This window comes from Cherax quadricarinatus, chromosome 69, assembly GCF_038502225.1.
Source record: "Cherax quadricarinatus isolate ZL_2023a chromosome 69, ASM3850222v1, whole genome shotgun sequence".
Classification (NCBI taxonomy): Eukaryota; Metazoa; Arthropoda; class Malacostraca; order Decapoda; family Parastacidae; genus Cherax; species Cherax quadricarinatus.
The window spans coordinates 21,839,645-21,845,595 of record NC_091360.1 but is presented as its reverse complement, the minus strand read 5'-3'; positions in this window follow the sequence as shown (position 1 = coordinate 21,845,595).

Below are 5,951 nucleotides of genomic sequence, written 5' to 3'. Positions count from 1 at the left end.
GTTACTCACACATTGAAGTAGTTCATGTCTCTTATGGTCATCCAAAGATTCATTAATATTAATGTTGGTTGTGCCTGAGTGGTCAAGAGTCACCAAGTCATGTAGTTCTTCATCATAGTCTAAGTTAGAGGTGTCAATTACGTACACCTTACATTCTTCAGTTGTCGTATCAAGTTCGTGTGGAAAAGCTAAGTCAAAGTTATTAAGGCAGTTAACCGAATTTCTTCGGTTGATATGATAAAGCTTAGGTTTCCCCTTGACTTCTATGAGGTAGTCAACTTTCCCACAAATTTTTAATACTTTATATGGACCTTTCCATGCTACTAATAATTTATTTGACTTAATAGGCAAAAGTACCAGAACTTCATCCCCTACTTTAAAACTTCTCCGACTTTTGGAATCAAAATATGTTTTGTACTGGTTCATTGACAAGCTTAAGTTTTACGAAACTATGTCAGAGGTCTCCTCAAGTTTGGATCTGAGGTCAAGGGGAAACTGGTAAGAAGACTGAACCTCAGCAGTTACCTCCTCATTAGTCCATAAGTCATGAAGGATGACCAATGGGCCTCTGGCCTGTCTACCATAGAGAAGTTCAAAAGGTGAAAACCCCAAAGAGTCACTGGGAACTTCCCTCATGGCAAACAAAGCACAGGGTAGGTAACGATGCCACTCCTTAGGTTTAAGGGAGCAAAGTTTCCTTAAAATGGACCTGAGAATCGAATGCTGGCGCTCAATCCTCCCATTACAGCTGGGATGATAGGGTGTGGTGAAGAGAGGCTTCATTCCCAGAAGTTGGTATAGATGTTGCATTAAGTCAGATGTGAATTGTGTCCCACGGTCAGACAAAATTTCTCTAGGGATGCCCACTCTGGAGAAGGTGGACAAAAGGGCTTCAGCCAACTCTGTAGTAGTTACGGTCTTTAAAGGAACGGCTTCAGGGAAACTCGAAGCATAATCAACTAATGTTAATATATATCTATGTCCCCCAGATGAAAGTGGAGATAAAGGACCAACGATGTCAATGGCTACTCTTTCAAAAGGTTCCGTAAAGACTGCCATTTTGACCATAGGTACTTGCCTGATACCTCGGGAGGATGACAGTTGGCAAACTTTACACGATCTAAGGTTTTAGGATTCGAGAAATGTCCGGCCACTGGCAGGTCATGAGCCATTTTAAGAACAGTCTCTCTGCATTGACTTGGAACAACTAAGTTGGAATAGTCTATCTCATCTGAATTTAATTTTAATACTGACTTGTACAAGATACATTTTATATATTCAAATTTATATGAAAAGTTTTTCCTTTGGATAACTTGATTTTGTTTAGCGGCATTAAGGCAATTCTGAAGAGAAAGGCAATTACTTTGTAAATTGACAAAGGAGTCCTTCGATATTTCTAAAGGCTTAAAGTCAGGGAAAATCAAAGGATGGATAGTAGGAGAAGCCTGGGCTTTGGTCTGAGCCCTAGTCAAAACATTTATGGTATCGGAGGTGATATCTTCACATTTATCTAACAAGTGAACCGGTGATCCTACTACCTCGCTTTCGAGAGTAGCATCACTGGTTTTTAATCCCACATGAATCTCACGAGACATTGTCTCATCTGAACTTTCGAGCGGCTTCTCTGACTCTACAGGAAGAGGATCTGAAACGCGTATGTCCATCTTCGGTGATGAAAGGTGAACCTCAGAAGGAAGAATGGCACCTTTTACATTACCTATTAGTAAGGAGCAAGAAGTGATGGGAGCTAGTACGGCTTCAGACCAACCTGTGAACCATTTAGAACTAATGTAACAACGGATGGTAGGAAAAGTGTCTGTACGGCCCAAGTAGTCTGAAAGTATAGCAGAGGAATGAGTTTCTTTAAGGTTAGGGAACAGCTTATCAGAAATGACTATACATGTGCATCCAGTGTCTCGTAAAATGGTAGATACATTAAGTCCATTAACTGTTCCTGAACAGAAGGGTGCTTGGTCATTACAGTCTTTAAAACATCTTCCAACTTTTTGGACCTTCTTAGAAGGACAATCTGGAGGTTTTGTCCCTTAACACCACACAAATGACAAACAGGAATAAAAGAAGTCATTTTACTTTCCACTAGAGGCTTTGATTTCTTAAGGTCTGATGAACCCTTGCCCTTAGGGTTCGATCCCTTTAGGTCTTTATAGGAATTGTGAGCCTCAGCATACAGGTCAGCAGCCTCAGCAACTTCCTCAGCGTTAATCGGGTTACGTTCTCTAATGAATGTTCGTATCTGGTGAGGAAGAGCTGTCAGGAACTGGTCAGCAACCATGAAGTCTCTAAGAGATTCATAACTGTGATCAATTCCTGAACTCTCTATCCAAAAGTCGAACAAACAAAAGAGTGTTACCTGTAACTGCTAAAAGTTCTGGCTAGGCTGTAAGGTGACATACCGGAAATCTTTCCTGTAAAAATTAGTGGTTTTTTGATATGTTTTGAGGATTGCCTTCTTCAGTAGGTTATAATTACATATAAAATCCTGCGACAAAGTTGCATAGATATTCAAAGCGGTACCAGAAAATAACATTCCTAACCTGGTAGCCCAGATGTCAGCAGGCCATTCACAGAGGGTAGCGGTATTTTCAAACCTGATAATGTATGAAGTTATGTCTTCTCCTTCTGTGAAGGGAGGAAAATTAGGTGTTGGAATATGTGCACTAGCTGCATGATGTTCAATTACTCCTTCCTCTAATTGTTGTTGTGTAAGAGTTAACTTTTATTCTCCAATTCAAGGCGAGCTTTTTCGAGCTCACGATCCTTTTCTCTCTCTATTAACTCAAGTTCTCTAGCTTTTTCCTCACGTTCTCTAGCTTTTTCCTCAATTTCTCTATCCTTTGCTCTTTCCTCAAGTTCTTTTATTTTAGCCTGTTCCTCACGTATTTTAGCCTGTTCCTCACGTTCTCTAGCTCTTTCTTCACGATCAAGTCTATCACGCTCCTTTTTGTCTTCTCTTTCTCTTTCTAACCGTCTTTCTTGGATTTCTCTCTCAATTCTCTCTCTCTCCTTTTTCTTTTCTCTTTCCCTTTCTGTCTCTCTTCTCTCTCAATTCTCTCTCTTTCAAGTCTTTCCTGAATCTTAGCACTAATGAAAGATTCTAAATTTTTCCCTGTTATTCCTAACTTACTTCCAGCATTCATCCAAAACTGGTATTCCTCCATACTTGCAAGAATAACTTAAACTATCAGGGGAAATGAAACGGGTATTAAAGAAAACGGAGGGTTCAATTCCTCCTCCGCTCAAACTGTAAATAAACCAGAGGGCTCGATCCCTACTTCAATTCAACAATATGCATTAATTAAAACGAAGGGTTCTATGCCGGCTCCGAGCAAACAGTAAGTAGAATGGGGTCACTTGACCATCCAATCTTCTCACCAACAAATCAAGAGTGTCCTATGACAGTTCCCTTGATATAATAAAGAGCTCAATGAAACAAATTGTCACTGGAAAATCTCGGGTCCCTAGAGTCTAATCCTCCAAAGTGTTTCAAGCTCACAGAAAAATAGATGGCAGAATTAACTAGTATTCCTGCCTTGTCTTGACTTACAATAAATTGAGACTATAACAATCACCAAATTTTTTAAATACCTGTACTGAAGTCCTACCATAGAGAATGATTACTCATGGCTGGTGGTAACCGTCTGTGGTATGAGGCATTGAAGTTCCAATGGTAGATTCGAGATGGAATTGAATCTTGATTCAGTAGAGTTGATCCTGGCAAGGTCGCCACTTGTGAAGACTTACTCAGCCCTGTAACAACTTCAGACAGTATTACCAAGGCTGGCTCCTCCTCAGGAAAATTAATGTATAGAAAAAGAATAAAAACTGACAAACATAAAAACACTTTATTATTTAGAAAATATAAAATATAAAACACTTAAATATGAAGGATTAATCCTACATTAAAGAAAATGAAAAATGAAAAAAATAAATGATAACTGAATTCAACGCTAATATATATATGTATATAAAACGTGGGTGTCTGGTGTTGGTGACACTGCGTGTTGTTGAAATCGTAGCCGTTGCTGATGATGAAGGGGGGGGGGTCGCAGGTGTTGATGACAACCCACCGGCTCGTTCTTCACAGATTTTCTAGCTTTCAATAATCCTTCCAGATGACAGGAAAGCAGGTCTTCTCCACTGCATTGATGAGAGGTTATATCCTGCTACTTGCATACACAAACAGGTAAGTGGATCAAACTTTGGGACATCTCATAACGTTAGTCCGTCTCCTTCAATTCTACTCGTTGATTGGCAGGTGACCCTTTCTGTCATCCAAGCTGGAAAGATAGACAGGTTACCCACTGTTTAAGAAATCACTCTCCATGATAAGTACAATACCTAAAAGACGTGGTGATTATTACAACAGTCAACTTAGAGCAAGACTGAAAGGACTAAGTTTATTATTGGTCAAAAGTGAAGCTTTCAACCAATAAATCCACTAGAATACAAGGCAGGCATGTACTTACAGTAGTGCCCTGAGCTGTGAGTCGAGTGATTACTGTTTGGACCAGAGCCCCACACGTCACCTCTGGGGGGGGGAAGAAGGAGGGGAAGGGATAGGGGGAGCTAGACTGACCCTACCTTAACAAGCAGCCGGCAATCAAACTATCACTTTTGGGGAGGGGGAAAAAGGGGGGGGGATAGTGGGAGCTAGAGTTGCCTTACCTTAACAAGTAGCCGGCAAGCAAACTATCACTTTCGGGGAGGGGGAAAAAGGGGGGGATAGGGGGAGCTGGACTTACCCTACCTTAACAAGTAGCCGGCAATGAAACTATTGTTACTATATTGCTACTCCTATCTATTGAACTTTTCCCTCACACAGTCCAAGAAAATGCAATCCACCGATCCCTCTCTCTCTCTTGTCTTACTGCTGTCACCATGTCATAGAATTCCAGTAGGTTTGTGACACAGGATTTCCCATCCCCAAAACCATTTTGGCTGCTGTTGATGAGATAATTTCTTTCTAGGTGTTCCACCACTCTTCTCCTGAAAATCTTCTCCATGACTTTGCATACTATACATGTCAGTGACACTGGTCTGTAGTTTAGTGCTTCATGTCTGTCTCCTTTTTTAATGATTGGGACTACATTTGCTGTCTTCCATGCCCCTCAGGCAATCTCCCTGTTTCGATAGATGTATTGAATATTGTTGTTAGGGGTACACATAGCGCCTCTGCTCCCTCTCTCAGGACCCATGGAGAGATGTTATCTGGCCCCATTGCCTTTGAGGTATCTAGCTCACTCAGAAGCCTCTTCACTTCTTCCTCTGTTGTGTGTACTGTGTCCAGCACTTGGTGGTGTGCCCCACCTCTCTGTCTTTCTGGAGCCCCTTCTGTCTCCTCTGTGAACACTTCTTTGAATCTCTTGTTCATATACTTCATGGCCATTTCTTGTCTCTCTTCCTTCCGTCCTTAGCCTGATTACCTGGTCCTTGACTGTTGTTTTCCTCCTGATGTGGCTGTATAACAGTTTCGGGTCAGATTTGGCTTCCGCTGCTATGTCATTTTCATATTGTCTTTGGGCCTCCCTTCTTATCTGTGCATATTCGTTTCTGGCTCTATGACTGCTCTCCTTATTCTCCTGGGTCCTTTGCCTTCTATATTTCTTCCATTCCCTAGCACACTTGGTTTTTTTTTTTTTTGTGTGTGTGTACTCACCTAATTGTGGTTGCAGGGGTCGAGACTCAGCTCTTGGCCCCGGCTCTTCACTGATCACTACTAGGTCCTCTCTCTCTCTCTGCTCCCTTAGCTTTGTCATACGTTGTCTTAAAGCTATGTATGGTTCCTGCCTGTGTGTGTGTGTGTGTACTCACCTATTTGTGGTTGCAGGGGTCGAGTCTTAGCTCCTGGCCCCGCCTCTTAACCGGTTGCTAATGGGTCCTCCCTCTCCCTGCTCAATAAGCTTTATCAAACCTCGCCTTAAACCTATGTA